General features: G+C 46.5%; 1 long non-coding RNA gene across 1 annotated transcript in view; it reads left to right on the top strand.

Annotated features, from left to right (window-relative positions):
- The window catches only part of LOC144111508 (uncharacterized), a 653,424-nt gene that overhangs the window by 525,405 nt on the left and 114,165 nt on the right, over positions 1-13,854 (top strand). The window contains exon 4 of the long non-coding RNA XR_013310070.1: positions 8,037-8,122. This is a non-coding gene — a long non-coding RNA (uncharacterized LOC144111508). The remainder of the gene's footprint in view (positions 1-8,036; positions 8,123-13,854) is intronic.

The following is a 13,854-nucleotide window of genomic DNA, read 5'->3' as shown; positions in this document are numbered from 1 at the left end:
TTCGATGTAGAGTGCAGTCGTCGTGGAAGAGCTTGGCAAGATATTTGTTTCAGGGCAGTGCAAAACTTCTTTTACAAAAGGAGCATAACGAAACATATTTTAGTTTTTCTTTTGTTCCTGTGAAGATCGTATTTATAGAGATGATTACATCGTGCATCTTTTTGGAGCTTCGATGTAGGGTGTGCGGACAGGGTGGAAGAGCTTGGCAAGGAATTTTTTTCAAGGCAGTGAGAAAGTTCTCCAACAATAAGAGCATAACGAACAGTCCTGATATGACTCATCAGTTCAGTGGCTCTATCCACAGTGCATATTTTATGGCTTTAATGGCTTTTATGCAAAAGGTTACATATACAAGCTCCAGCTGGTAGAAAACAAGAATAGGAAGTGTATAGTGTTGTTGGCGAATCAACGAACATCAAAAGGCTGCTTACAGTCTTGCCTGAAAGATTGGCTGTTGTAGCCAAAACGAAATTGCAGAATACTCAGCAACGCTTGAGGAATAAAAGTAGGTGGACCTTCATCACACCCACTTTTCAACTGACTTTCATATTTATAACTCACCTGTAAGCCGCTGTAGTGAGCGCGAGTTGATGCCAGCGCGCGCACCAAAAATAGAAAAAGAAATCTCCTGAGCATTTCTTAAGGCGCGCGCGGCTGCAAGCCCATCCCAGCCCAGGGCCTAGGACCTCCTCCACCCACGACCTTGGCAAGGCTGGGCACTCGCGGACTTATGTTCTTGGAAGTTCTAGCGCTCTCGAGAAGACAGGGAGGGAGGGGAGGGAGACTTAGTTTAACGCTTGCCGCGACGCTCTTTCTGTGTCCCAGTGGCGTCGCCCGTTCCTGGAACATTCGAACAAAGCTATTTAGGAGAGCGTTGCTTCATGTTTTCTGGTTTTTCCTCAGGCTTCCCGCAGCAAAGTAGACAGGGCTTGGCTTTCTGCTAGCCGTGAAGAGCGAGATTGGAGCACGAGCTTTACTTTGAGAGAGCTTTGGTAGCTAAGTGCATAGCTCCTGTTTCTTCTGTGCATAGGTGTTTCTGTACTGCCTTTCAAGTGTTATAAATTTCCGGCTTCTTGAATTGGCTTGTGCCATCAATCGTCCATCGTCTGGCTGTCGGCTAGACGTCCAACGCCAAATAACCGAACACCTCGAAGCAAACGAGGTGCGAAGAAGCCCAAGCAGCACACGTAATTGGCCCAACATTGGAACTGTATTGGCAAAGCTGGCGCTACAAAGGACCAGGATGGGACCAACCTGTTGCAATATTGGGCCGATGACCTGTGCTGCTTGGGAGGAAGAACTTTTGACACCTTTACTCCATCTGTAAATTATATTGACAACCAATTACGAATGTTGATACAGAGTGGATAAACTAGACATGGGCATAGTCCAGGCGCAAACGCCGGGCTATTATTCATGGAATTGTTGAACATGGTCATAGCCCTTGCCAACACATGATGCCATTATATATAGGCGCGCTGATTATAGGCACAGTGCCGGTGCGAATGTCGGGCCAATATTAATAGACTGGCTTATTATGGGCATAGTCTTGGCGCGTATGTCGGGACATTGTGCATAGATTGGCTGCATATGGGCTTAGTCTTGGCGCGAACGAGGGGCCATCGTTTGCAAACTGGCTGACCATAGGCCCTGCCCGGGCGTGGACTGTGTGCCACTGCTGATAGTTAGACTGGCTGATCCTAGGTCCTATCCTGACTTGAATGATGGGCCACTGTTGGAAAAAGTCTCGGATGAAACAGAAGCCTATGTAGGACCAATATTGATGCCAATTTCCCCAACTTCTGTGCCACTGTCGGGCCGTGTTTTTGTGCTTCTTGGGTCCGTGTGTACTCTATTGAGAAAGGTCTCGCTTGACGCCGTGAGCAAAAGAATGCCGTCAAAATAGTGAGAACTTTATTTTTCTTCATTCCTGAAATGAATTTACCAAATGTTGTACAGCTTTTTCTTGAGCGATGTAGTGTTTCGTGTGGCCCATCTCATGTGGCGTTTATAAGGACCTTGGTCGTCTATGGTTTGTGCAAGATAAGTATCAATCAATCAATATTTATTTTTTCCTCAGAAAAAGATTAACGGAGGACGAGGAGGGCTCGAAGAAAAAGTGGAAGTTTCCACTTGACGAGATTCGAGCCCCCTTGACGAGCTTCCACTTGACGAGCTTCGTGCAGAAGCGCTCACTCTTCAACTGCGTTAGGCCTGTCAGGGTACTAGTAATATATTTCCGTACCGTTTCTGTTTTGCTTTGCCACTTCAACACGGACCAGAAAATACGTAATTACCATTTCGAACAATGTTTACCCTAAGTCGCCTAGGAAATAATAACACCTGAACTATCACAAGAGTGCTTTCTTGGGGTTTTAAAGTCAGAGTTATGACTTCCTTGTTACATGCATGCAAAGCGATATAGATAAACCGCTCTTTTTTCCAAAATAGAGGAGTCCTCAATCTCCTGAATTCAGCGCATTTAACAAAATTGTGCAAGCTGTGTTTGCATGGAATCCTTTATTCCACAAAGAAAAACTTTGTTAAAAATTGTTTTAATGTCTAGGGGGAGATGCTACCAACTCTGCGATAGCATTACATGAAAAAAACGTAAGAGACAAGCCCATTATTTAGGCCTGTAATTTTGATCCTACATAAAAACACGTTTAATAAGCAATATATTTATCTCAATCAGTGAGTTTTATTTATGTACATTTCAGGGTGTGATACGGCAAATTAGAATTAGACATTGCCTATTTGGCGGAAGAAAAATTTGGTGAATTCGGTTCGATATTTTAGAAGTAATATATCTGTTCCTACTATGCATAATATATAAATTTTTCAATTGTTTGCTAGCATCTTGCTAGTCACTGTGCGGCACAACATTCACTGTGCTATTTAATAGTTTTCATCTTTTTTTTTGCGACGATCGTATTTACGATCCTCAATACATCTTTCATTTTCTTTCCAGCGTCGAGATACTGTGAGATCACGGTGCAAGAGCATGGCGATAATTTTCTTCGAAGGCATGCAATAGTTCTCATGCATTATCACTGCAACTGTTAGTACCGGTAAGACTCATTAGTTCAAAGGCTCCAGGCGCCGTGAATCTCGCGATGTACTGGCAGCGTAGTTGCAATATATTGTGTTCCTTTGATTTGCGGCGGGCTGCTTATATGTAAGAGGTTATATACGCAAGCTTTGGCAGGGGCAGAACAAGCAGAATAAGTCTGTATTGTAGGCCAGTCCACACGTATCAAACGGGTGCTTGCTGTTTTGCAAGAAAGCTTGGCTGTGTGGCAAAAATTTGTGGCATACAGAGCAAGTGGTGTGGAATAACACGAGACGGGACCCTTTTAAGTTACCTTTGAAAATGATAAGCCCCCTGCAAATGATATTGGCAATTGCGTTAAGGAAGAATGTCGTACATTGGTGGAAAAACTGACATATGGGCCTAGTCCTCGCGCGAACACAAATTCATTATTTATAGATTGCCTTATTACAGATTTATATGTTAGTACAGTTCTATTTATATGTGAGCATTTAGTCGCTGAGAATTTCGGCCCAATATTGATAGACAGGCTGAACATGGCCATAGTCATGGTGCATATGTCGGGCAGCTCTGCATAGATGGCTACATAAGTACATCGTCTTGGCGCGAACGTCGTGCCATTGGGCATGGAATGTCTGAGCGTGGGCATATTTCTTGCGCGAACGTCGGGCCATTGCTTGCACCGAATTGCCCGGGCGTTGCATTTAATAAATCTTATCTAGATGAAACTGGTGCATCAAGTAGCCCTCGGTGCCCCACATGCAGTGTGCCCGAGGATCTTCCATATTTGATCTGCCGTTGCCCAAACTTTATTAACCATCGCAACGCACTGCTAAACGCTTTAGGACGGTCCCATGCACCTACAGTGTGCTTGGACCCTCGAGGGATGCTGCTTCGTGTGCGCGCGAGAGAAAAGGATTATCAGTTTTTCTTGGAGACAGGGGTTTGGCTAACTCCCTTTGATAATTATGCACATTTGTGAGCGTGTTAGTGTGAGTATGCTTAATTTCACCTTTCGCCCTTTCTTTTTTTCTTTTATTCTCTTTTTCGCTCTCTTTTCCTATCTTCTCTTCATGCACCCTCTCCTTGGGTAGCATGCTATGTCACCAACCAGGCAGGCCTCTCCTGTATTCAGTAAAAATCTCTCCTCTATCTCCTCTCGGGTCATTGTTGACTGACTGGCTGAGCATAGGCTCAGCCCAGGGAAGAATTATATGCTACATTCGATAGACTGGCGAAGCAGAGGCCCAGTCGTCTAAGGAGTAATGGGCCATTGATGAAAAATGTCTCGGATTTTCCAAAAGCCGGCGTAGGACTTTTTGCCACGCAAGTTTTAGCCACCATTATGGTAGCATCGGATTTCTATTTTTATGCTGCATGGGTTGGCAATTTTACCGATTTCATGTGAAGATGTTTCAAAATTTTCGCTCCTAAATGGCTTAGGCCCTTTTTGATATAGCCATAGGCCATGGCAGTAAATGGCTTAGGCCCTTTCTGATATAGCCATAGGCCATGGCAGGTTTCCCGCCCTATCATGCGCGTTAGGCATCGTGTGTCAATTACGATCCGTGCAGAAAAAGCCACAATAAATTTGCATGAAACTAGACCAAGCCCTCGTTTTTCTAACTTGATGTAGGCGTCTAACAAAACCAAGAACACCAGGTCGAGCAAACAACAGGATTTGGGAAAAATTATTTAGCAAACCGCTGGCACATATAAAACAATAAAATTGCGAGCTTTAGAGAGTACTTACCAGAATCCATGGTAAAACAGCGCGGAAAAAACACAAGGACGGAACAAACACGACGACAGGAGCGCTGGCTTTCAACTGGTGATTTATTACGCACGTGTGTACATATACTATTACCACCAAACACTACACAGGACAAAAATATTCAAGAAACACTGCGTCATCACTGAACACATTAAATCTACCTTGCTGCAAATGCATGCTCCAAACAGGTGATTTCGTGGTTTATCCAATGATAATGAGGGCTTGCTAATGCATGCTGCACCCCACCTTGTCAATATGATATGCCTCTACTAGTTCCCTGGATTCTCTGTGCCGCCGCAACATTTTTGCTGTTTCGTGTGATCAACTTTATGGTATAGGAAGGAACCGATGCTTTATTACTGCTCGTGGCCGTCACCGGTTGGGATACAACATGTTTGACAGTCCCCGTCCCGGGAGCAATGGCCCTGAATCGGCACCGGTTGACCTCGCTGGCATCGCGAATTCGTCGTTTCTTACTTGGTTTACTGGTTAACCAAGCCAGAGAAGTCAAACCAACCTTGCGCGACGTAACCGTCAACAGTAGGACGCGCGCCAACCCAGCCTGCAGATTCTACAGTGCAAGATTTTCGTGAAACGTGGCTTGAATCGCGCAATTTCATACCCCTAATGCTTTAGTGAATTCAATCAAATGCTCAAATCCAAGGGTTGGGAGACACAAGTCGCTATTACTGACCGCAGAGACATCTGATGATGCAGTGAGCATTGCCCCCAGTTCGGGTTGCAGGTGCCATATGTAGGGATCTTGCAATGAGGACACATATGCCAGTGCCTAGATAGAAGCACGAAGAGAAGAAATCTGCATTAAATTTTATTTTAAATTTAGATGACCACAAAAAGACGAAGAAAGCTAGGAGCTGCGCTTTGCATACGCATATAATATTTTTTGCATTGTCGTCTGCAGAACTTGAAGAAAAAGAGCTACGGTCTCCAATTAACCCAGGCATCGTAGCGCACTTTCGGAACGCGTTTTAGCCGCTGTGCCACATTATTCTACAAACTGACAAATTGGGACCTTTGCGCCACCACCCAAGTAGAAAATAAGTGCGAAAACGCAGCTTGCAAGACCTGCAAGAGTGAGCGGATCCCGAAACACTGGAAGCACACCACCCGCATGAATCCGTATACCGGCGCAAGCCAAATTTTCGTCCCTATATACGGCGCCATGTTTTCCGGGAGTTGGGCGACATAGTACCGACACGTGCAGCCCCGAAGCGTCATTACTTCCGAAGCTGGACTGCAAGCTAACTGCTCTGCTTCAGGGCTGCCTTAAGCAGCATGGTGCATGGCGTGGATCACCGACCACGCATAGCTCGGTTTGTCAGTCTCCATCGGTTCTTCTTCAAAGGGCGCGGCCGTCAAAACCGAGTTGATCGCACGCCTTAAAGCAAGGAAAAGGGGCAGTTACCAAGTTCAATTACCAAGCACTCCCCTTAGCATCAGGCAAGAATCGATTTAATTGAGGTCGCGTATATAAACTTGATGGCTAGCTACGTTCCTGAGGCCATGCTCACTGCACGACCCAGGTCCTAAGCACTAGATTCTCAACGGGGACGCCAAATTGCAGCAGTCCCCGTTGGGTAGAAAGCGCAAAGAGACCGTCTTCTTCGGCGGCAGTCATTGGGTTGGAAGCGCCTCCCTTGTCTGGCTGCGTACCAAATACACGCGATGCAATGCCGCCCTCTCCGACAGTCTCGAAGCAGGTGCAAACATTGCGGCTGGGTACCGAAGAAGGTTGAGCAGCCTGGTTGAGTACCATAACCTGCTTCCAAAGCCACGTATAACCTCCGGGAAAGGAGGAAACGATGGCGCATCCTGCTGGAAGCATTAACAATGAGGCGGCTTTGTCAAGGCCTCCTCGGCATGAAACAGAGCACCATGACGTACAAGAACAAGCGCTGAGCCCCTTGCCTCTTGTTTAACAGCTACCACCGCTGGACTAAACCTCAATTAGCACTTGCTGCACCTTTCCAAAATTTCCCGCAGAATGATCTTGAGTCGACAATTCATAGCTAAAACAGGAAATGTGAAGAGCCCCATACGGGGGCTTTCTGGGTAGGCCATCACTGCAGAACAAATCAGGTTTGTGACCAAATCTTCGGAGTCAAATTCAAATTAATTGCCACAAACCTATCTGCGGTGACCACGATATTAAGTGCTATTCTCACTGTATAGAAGTGTTCCACGTCATCACCATGGGAGAAGTCCGATTCGTTGGCATTTGAGGCCTTCGTTAAAATCTCTATGGAGCCTCTCCAAAATGTTAATGACCTTTCTCCCCGACAGTTTTGACACCGGCTGTGCCAACCCTATCCATTTCTACCTGAGCCTCTCATCGGGCACAAGAGAACACTTCTGAAAATGGCTGTTGGTTTGACGGTTTCAAACGCATTCTTGGTCTCGAGCATTACAATTCAGAACTGGTCTTCCTAACAATGCATGGCGCAAATAATGATATCTACCACTGCGTGCTGACATGGAAGGTCAGGGATAACAATATTGTTCTCTAGTTTCGGAGCTGCGCAAAAGTAAATGCACTGCTTCCAAAAACCAAAAAGAGAATTTTCACAGTGCGTCACGATATTGGCGAAGCAGGTGTGCCTATTTATTTAACTAGCGCTTTACACGACGCAACAAAAAAAACTTTTCGGGGATGTTGCTGCGAAGTAAAAAAAATTAATAGATGTTCGTTTGGGCAAGTGGGGCAAAAACTACGAAAAACCGCGGGAGGAAAAGTACGGAATTTTCACTTGATACTTTGTTTCTATCACTGTATGTTTCTAACGGCTGTCGCCTAACATATTTTGTATCTCGTTACTTCTCAGTGCGCTACTGTAGATTATAATGCAATTAAGAAGGATGTCTTGCTGCCGTTCCGTGCTCTAGCTTCGCCCAACAGCACACTTCTGTTTCGTGCTCGCATAACAGCCAAATGTAGTTTGTAAACACGGGCCGAAAATACTTCTGTAAATCACATTGCGCAGATTTTAGGCTAAGCAAGAAGCCCACAAATCAGAATGAGAAATTGAAGTGATAAACTAGACAGTTCGCAGACATAGCTATACTACGTGAGCAGTGTGTGAGTGTCCGTTATTGCTAAGAAATAATAAAAAGATGCAATCTTAAATAACGCCATATTTTACCGTAACATAAAGCCTTGTTAGAAACTAAAGCAAAGCTATCGTTGAATAGGACCCAAGATTATTATACAGCGGTGGCGGCTGGCTTGATACTGGATGCAAAGCCTCTTTTTTCTTTAAATCGAAATTACCCATATCGTAAGTACATATTATCGATGAATAAAGCATGTTTTAATCATAAATTGTTAATTTGATAAGACGAGTTTCATTGGAGGAGAATTCAGCGCTTACGGTCTTATAAATATACGTATAAAGGCGCCGACTTCATTGATGTTAAGAACTCAAGAAGCTAACGAAACAAAAATATTTACTAACAGCTGTCACACTTTTACCTTCAGAGCAGTTCATGCGTGGCACATACTCATAGTCAATGTTGATGAACACCATAAAACACAGCATGAGAGGCTACAGGTTAAGCATGCGGCTGCCGCCATGACCTACTCTTCAGCTCCAATCTGTTAGCTTCGTTATCGGTGGAATCTGGCTTTTTCTCGACAGAGCCAACACAGAAAAAAAGCAACCAAAGAAAAAATTTGACCGGCACTTAAGCGCGCAGTTAAGGGTATGACGCAAAAACGTTCCCGGCATCTTTCACGGGTTTCTCTTTGCCCACAATCGCAGTCCTTTGCTCACATTCACATATTGGTAACAATTAACACCACTATAGTTCCACCTTCTTCTTAATCTGCTCCACACGGCAATGCAAGCACGTAATATTTACGTTATTATTATTTCACGCATTAGCCCATATATACTAAACTCGACTGATTACCACTGAAGAATCCTTGAAATTCAGCCAACATGGCACTCACACATCACCCTATCTTGTGCGTCAGCCAAATCAGCGTGCATAAATGATCTAGTTAGAAGCTTGCTTGGCTGGTGGCTCTTCAGACGCGCTTCTGAATCCTGATAAAAATTTGAGGAATGTTTTTGCCGAAAATAATTCATTCAGAAAGATAAGTAATTTAAGACATGCGCCTACTTTCAATTCACATAACAGGCGCTATTTTAAATTATTTTTACTCCAGAAATAGACGCATGACATGTGCTTTTTGGATAAAACAACGCTGCCTGAACAACACCAGATTTTTCCTAACCAGGCGCCTTAACGTTGTAAACTTACATCAAAAAGCAGCAGCGACAGCTGTAGCAGCCTTCAACAGCGAAACTATACGGTAGCGCACAGGAAATATCCCACCGCAAGCGCTGCCGAACGTGACGCTGATCGTGCAGCGTCGAGAAACGCACTCGCAGTTCGAAGCCTTACGCATGCGCGGAAATTTGACAGTCGCTGATGAGCACATGTTATGCGCAGAGCCTGTTGGATGCCAGGGGCTACGCCTCGTAGCAGCACAGCAGTGAGAGCGTCGAAGATATAGTCCAGAAGCGCCTTCTATCAACGCTAGCGAGACAAGCAGCGAGCCGCCACCTATAAATTAGGGGCGCATTTCAGGGAGTGACAACGTGGATCTGCCAGTACAAGTGTGAGATGTGCGCTAATCTTTGGGCTCTCGGACTCCCTGTGCGACAGTTATTGTACGAGCGACCTTTGGTGCCGCTGCGACCTAAATTGCGTTCAGCACCTCCGTCGACAGGTCCAGACGTTGGTTATGAATGAATCTCAAACGTGCGCCCCGGGAAACCACTGTATACGCTTGTGGTGTTTGTTCTGTCTACGTTCTTCATTTTTGTTCGATTTTTTCTTGATATAACAAGTATTTCCTACAAAGAGAACTTGACGTCTTGCAGTAACTGGTTTGTTGCACTGTCGTCCGGTTCCAGTTAAGCAAAAGCAGCATAGGCTTCCATCGTTAAAGTCCAACACATTTCTAAGACGAAAACCCACAAACTTCTACATGTGGTCACATTTTCACGAACTGCATGAAAGTTGAACGTTTTACTAGCTCCGCCGTATCTACGATCACCAGGCAAAGCAAACATGAATTTTAAAGCAGCGATTTTGTACTAAGTAACGTACAAACCACTTCCGAACACAACGGCTGAACGGACGGTGTGATCCGCGGATGGTTTTGAGGCCACGCAGGTATACCATGGCAGTGAAACTTCGACCTGCCGCGTGACCTGGAAGCCTGATCTCTCGATTCGAATTGTGTTGGGAAGTCCTCGAGGGGTACGCACTAGGCTTTCAGTGCTACGCGTTTCCGGGGAAAAAAACAAAACTGCATTTAGAGCTGAGCAGTAGAGGTGAAATCATCGCGCCCGCGAATCGCAGACTTCTCAGCACCGTGAAAATCCAGAGCGCTTCCTGTTAGGTCATGCGCAGAACAAAGCTCCTCCGCCTCTGTCGATTTCCTGCGTGAATCCAGTCCTCCATCACTACATACCACTGGAGGAGACAGAGCACAAAAGAGAGGCCACAGCGCCACTTTCTCCGAAGCCAGCTTGCTACCATAAATTGACTGCCTCTCTTGCTTCACGGTTTCTATTTTCTCGCCTCTTTCCTTCTCCTGTAAATGGTTAGTCATGCATCTTTCGCAAAGCTTCTGTGCGTGCAATACGCGCGTGCACGCTCGGATAAGTCTTTGTCGCAATTAAGTTCAGCTTCTGAAAGTGCAGGGCATCGGTAGCGTGGTTTTGAGATTGCCGTGGCTTAGTGTAGTCACATGTCAGAGGCAGTGCTCCACCCTCTAAATCGCATGCACAATATACAGGGTAGCTCTACATCTGAGAGCACATTAACACGTGTTTGGACAAGGTCGTGCACAATAGTTGCTGACTAATTGTTTGCACCTATGCACTTGGGAGCAATTCGATAACTGTTAACCACAAAACCTCCGCTCCTCTAGTCTACAGGGATTTCTAAACGATGGATTTTATAAGCTGTTAATACTTATAGCGCGCGTTAGTTTAAGTAAAATCAGCACGATTCTCAAGTGGCATCTTTGCGTGAGAATCATTTCAACGGATCGATTGCTCCGCGTCCCCACACCAAGTTTTCAGAAAAAAAATCAAATGAACGGTTATTCGCTGGGTTTATTCCTAAATTCGAGGGAATAGACACTAAGCGAATCACGTAGGCTTGAAAACGCAAAGCCATGTCGAAAGGCTGTCCACCGCAATCAAGCATTGGGTTACACGGGCCGTTAGCAACAACGACGCTCTGAGCCGTTGCTGTTGGCACGATTTTTATCACAGCTTTGATAGCGGCAGGCGTAGGAAAGTGGAAGGCGCTGTCTTACCGGATACTTCCGCAACCCTTTCCCCATTTCTTGTGCGGATAGAAAAGAAGATTTTTAAACAAGGAAAACTTTCTTGTCCTTCTCTCTCTTTTTATCTAAGTTTAGAATTTTTAACCGAGCGGCCGTATACCGTTGTACCGTAACAGGCGGCGCAAGTCCTTTGCATGTTTAACTAACCTCACGCTGCGTTGCGGCGCTGCCTGGGTCGCTGTTGCCGGTTCAGAGCCGTCCGGGTCATTTTGGCGTTCCGTTCCTTTGTATGTTAGTAACTTGATGCGCAAAATCTTCGAGTGTTTGGTGTTGTGCTCGTGATCTTTGAAACCCAGCCTTCTATCCTAACTCCCTGGCTCTGTTTTGTGGTCTACATTGACGGTCTTCTGCCGTGAGCCCCCTTCTGTGCCAGCCTGTTCCAGTCCACGAGAGTATCTGTTGTGGTTACCTTCGTGTGCTCTGCGGATCGCCCACCATCCCTACCTGAGCGGATGAAACTGTACGCTATCCACCTTCGCTTCGTCTCTTTGGGAACAATTGTATGGACACGGAGAAACTGGAATCAAATTAGACCCGCAGAAGGCCCGATACGTCTGTGGGGATACACTCTGCGCACATTTCCGCGCAGCTTCCACCTTGTTATCACCCGGACCAGCCTAACACCGCCACACGCTGGATTCCTTGCCGATAAGACACAGCGCCAGCGCTGCGTCACGCGAGGCATGCGTCACCGCCGGTGGCTACAAAAACAGCCTGCCCGGCTGCAGGAAGAAGGTTCTTTTCCTTCCTCTACCCGGACGAGCGTAGCATGGGTATGCTCGTCCGCTGCCGTCGCTAATAATTAGTTACGTTTTATTTTGGGATTCATCCTTCGACAGAGTGGCATCCCACATGTCGTTGGGAGCTGTGTGCGAATGTATCCAATGGCCTTCCACACGTGCAGGTGAAGAAAATGCATACATTTTCTAATGAAATGTTTTGCTGCCGTGGAGTTTGCGGAGTGCGAATACGTGTAGATTATATGTATATTCATGCCATCATGAGTGCCATGAACAGCCAGTCCCAGCCAGTGCAGCATGACTTCGAAGCAACTTATGCCTGCAGATTTTTATGAAATGCAAAAGTGTGTTGTCATGCAAAACTGCTGCAAAATTTCAAACATGAATTCTAGCCATCGCAGTTCTTTACATTACCCCTGATTACGCAAAGATTCTGTATATTGTCAGAAATAAATTTCAGAGCCAAAGGGGCTAGGCACAGGCAGCAAGCACTGGAGCAGCGTCCCAGCTTCAAGAGCATGCGCGTCTTTCACTTCTTTGCCCTCTAGGCGCCACCCGGGGACACCTGGCGGAATTATTTTCTCTCCCCTCAAAAAATAAAGCTAGGACGTGGGTGCACATTGAGTGAACGGGGGAAGAAAAGCAAGCCACGGGCCGCTGCACGGCTGCAGGCAAAAATAAAACAAAAGAAAGCACGAAAGAGGCGTCCGTTACTGCTTAAAATAAGGCTTTATACGCAGTACGTGCACGACCTCACGCTGAAGTCGAGGGCGCGAACTCGGCAGAGTGCCATCGGGGAGGACCTAATACATCACATACGTTATGCGGTGAAGCTCTCTGTACGGTTCAAAGTAGCGGCTCAGGAGCTTCTCCGACAGGACTGGGCGACATACTGGTGTCCATACCCACACCTTATCATCGGGGTGGTACTCGACGTGTGAATGTCGTTGGTTGTAGCGTTGTGCATCTGTTGCCTGCTGATGTTGGATGTACATACGGGCCAGTTGGCCGGCGTCGTCTGCGTGCCGGGAATACTCGTAGGCGTATGGCGTGAGCGGCTGACCGTGAGGGGTGCACGGAAGCATGGCGTCTAGCATCGTTTGTACGTCACGCCCGTAGACGAGGGTAAACGGCGTAAGGCGAGTCGTTTCCCAAATCGCCGCGTTATTGGCAAAAGTCGCATATTGGAAGATCTCGTCCCAAGTCTTGTGCTGTACGTGGACGTACATTGCAAACATGTGTGCTAAGGGCTTGTTGAAGAGCTCCGTGAGCCTGTTTGACTGCAGGGTGGTATGCAGTCTTCCGGTGGGTCGTGTGACTAAGCTGGAACACCTCGTGCATGAGCTGCGCTGTAAACGCGGTGCCCCTGTCAGTGATGATGGAAGACGGGGCGCCGTGCCTTCAAACAATGCGATGTATGAAGAAATACGCGATTTCAGAGGATGTACTCCGCGGCACCGCCTAAGTTCCCGCATAGCGCGTCAAACAATCAGTCGCAACTATTACCCACTTATTGCGAAAAGATGACACAGAGAAACAGAGAATTGGCCCAGAATATAGATGATGACTTGGCCAAAAGGTGTCCGAGAGGGTGCAATTGGTGGGAGCAAACCTGCGGGCTTAAGCGGTGGTGACTTACGACGCTGGCACTCACACTCCTCTGACGTAGCGGTGGATGTCCGTTGCAAGTTTAGGCCAATAATAGACCTGACGCACTCAAGCGAGCCTGCGTGCCAATCCCAAGTGGCATAGGTGGGTCCATCATGACACGCTGAAAGAATGTCGTCGCGGAGGTCTGATGTCAGGACTAGGAGGTAAGTCAGGTTACCTAGAGTCACTAAATAAAGACTTAGAGTACCGGCACTCTTTTCTTCTATTGTTCTGTGCCGCCGCCACG

The sequence above is a fragment of the Amblyomma americanum genome, chromosome 11 (genome assembly GCF_052857255.1).
Source record: "Amblyomma americanum isolate KBUSLIRL-KWMA chromosome 11, ASM5285725v1, whole genome shotgun sequence".
Lineage (NCBI taxonomy): Eukaryota > Metazoa > Arthropoda > Arachnida > Ixodida > Ixodidae > Amblyomma > Amblyomma americanum.
Note: the sequence above shows the minus strand (reverse complement) of the source record. Positions and strands in the feature narration are given on the sequence as shown.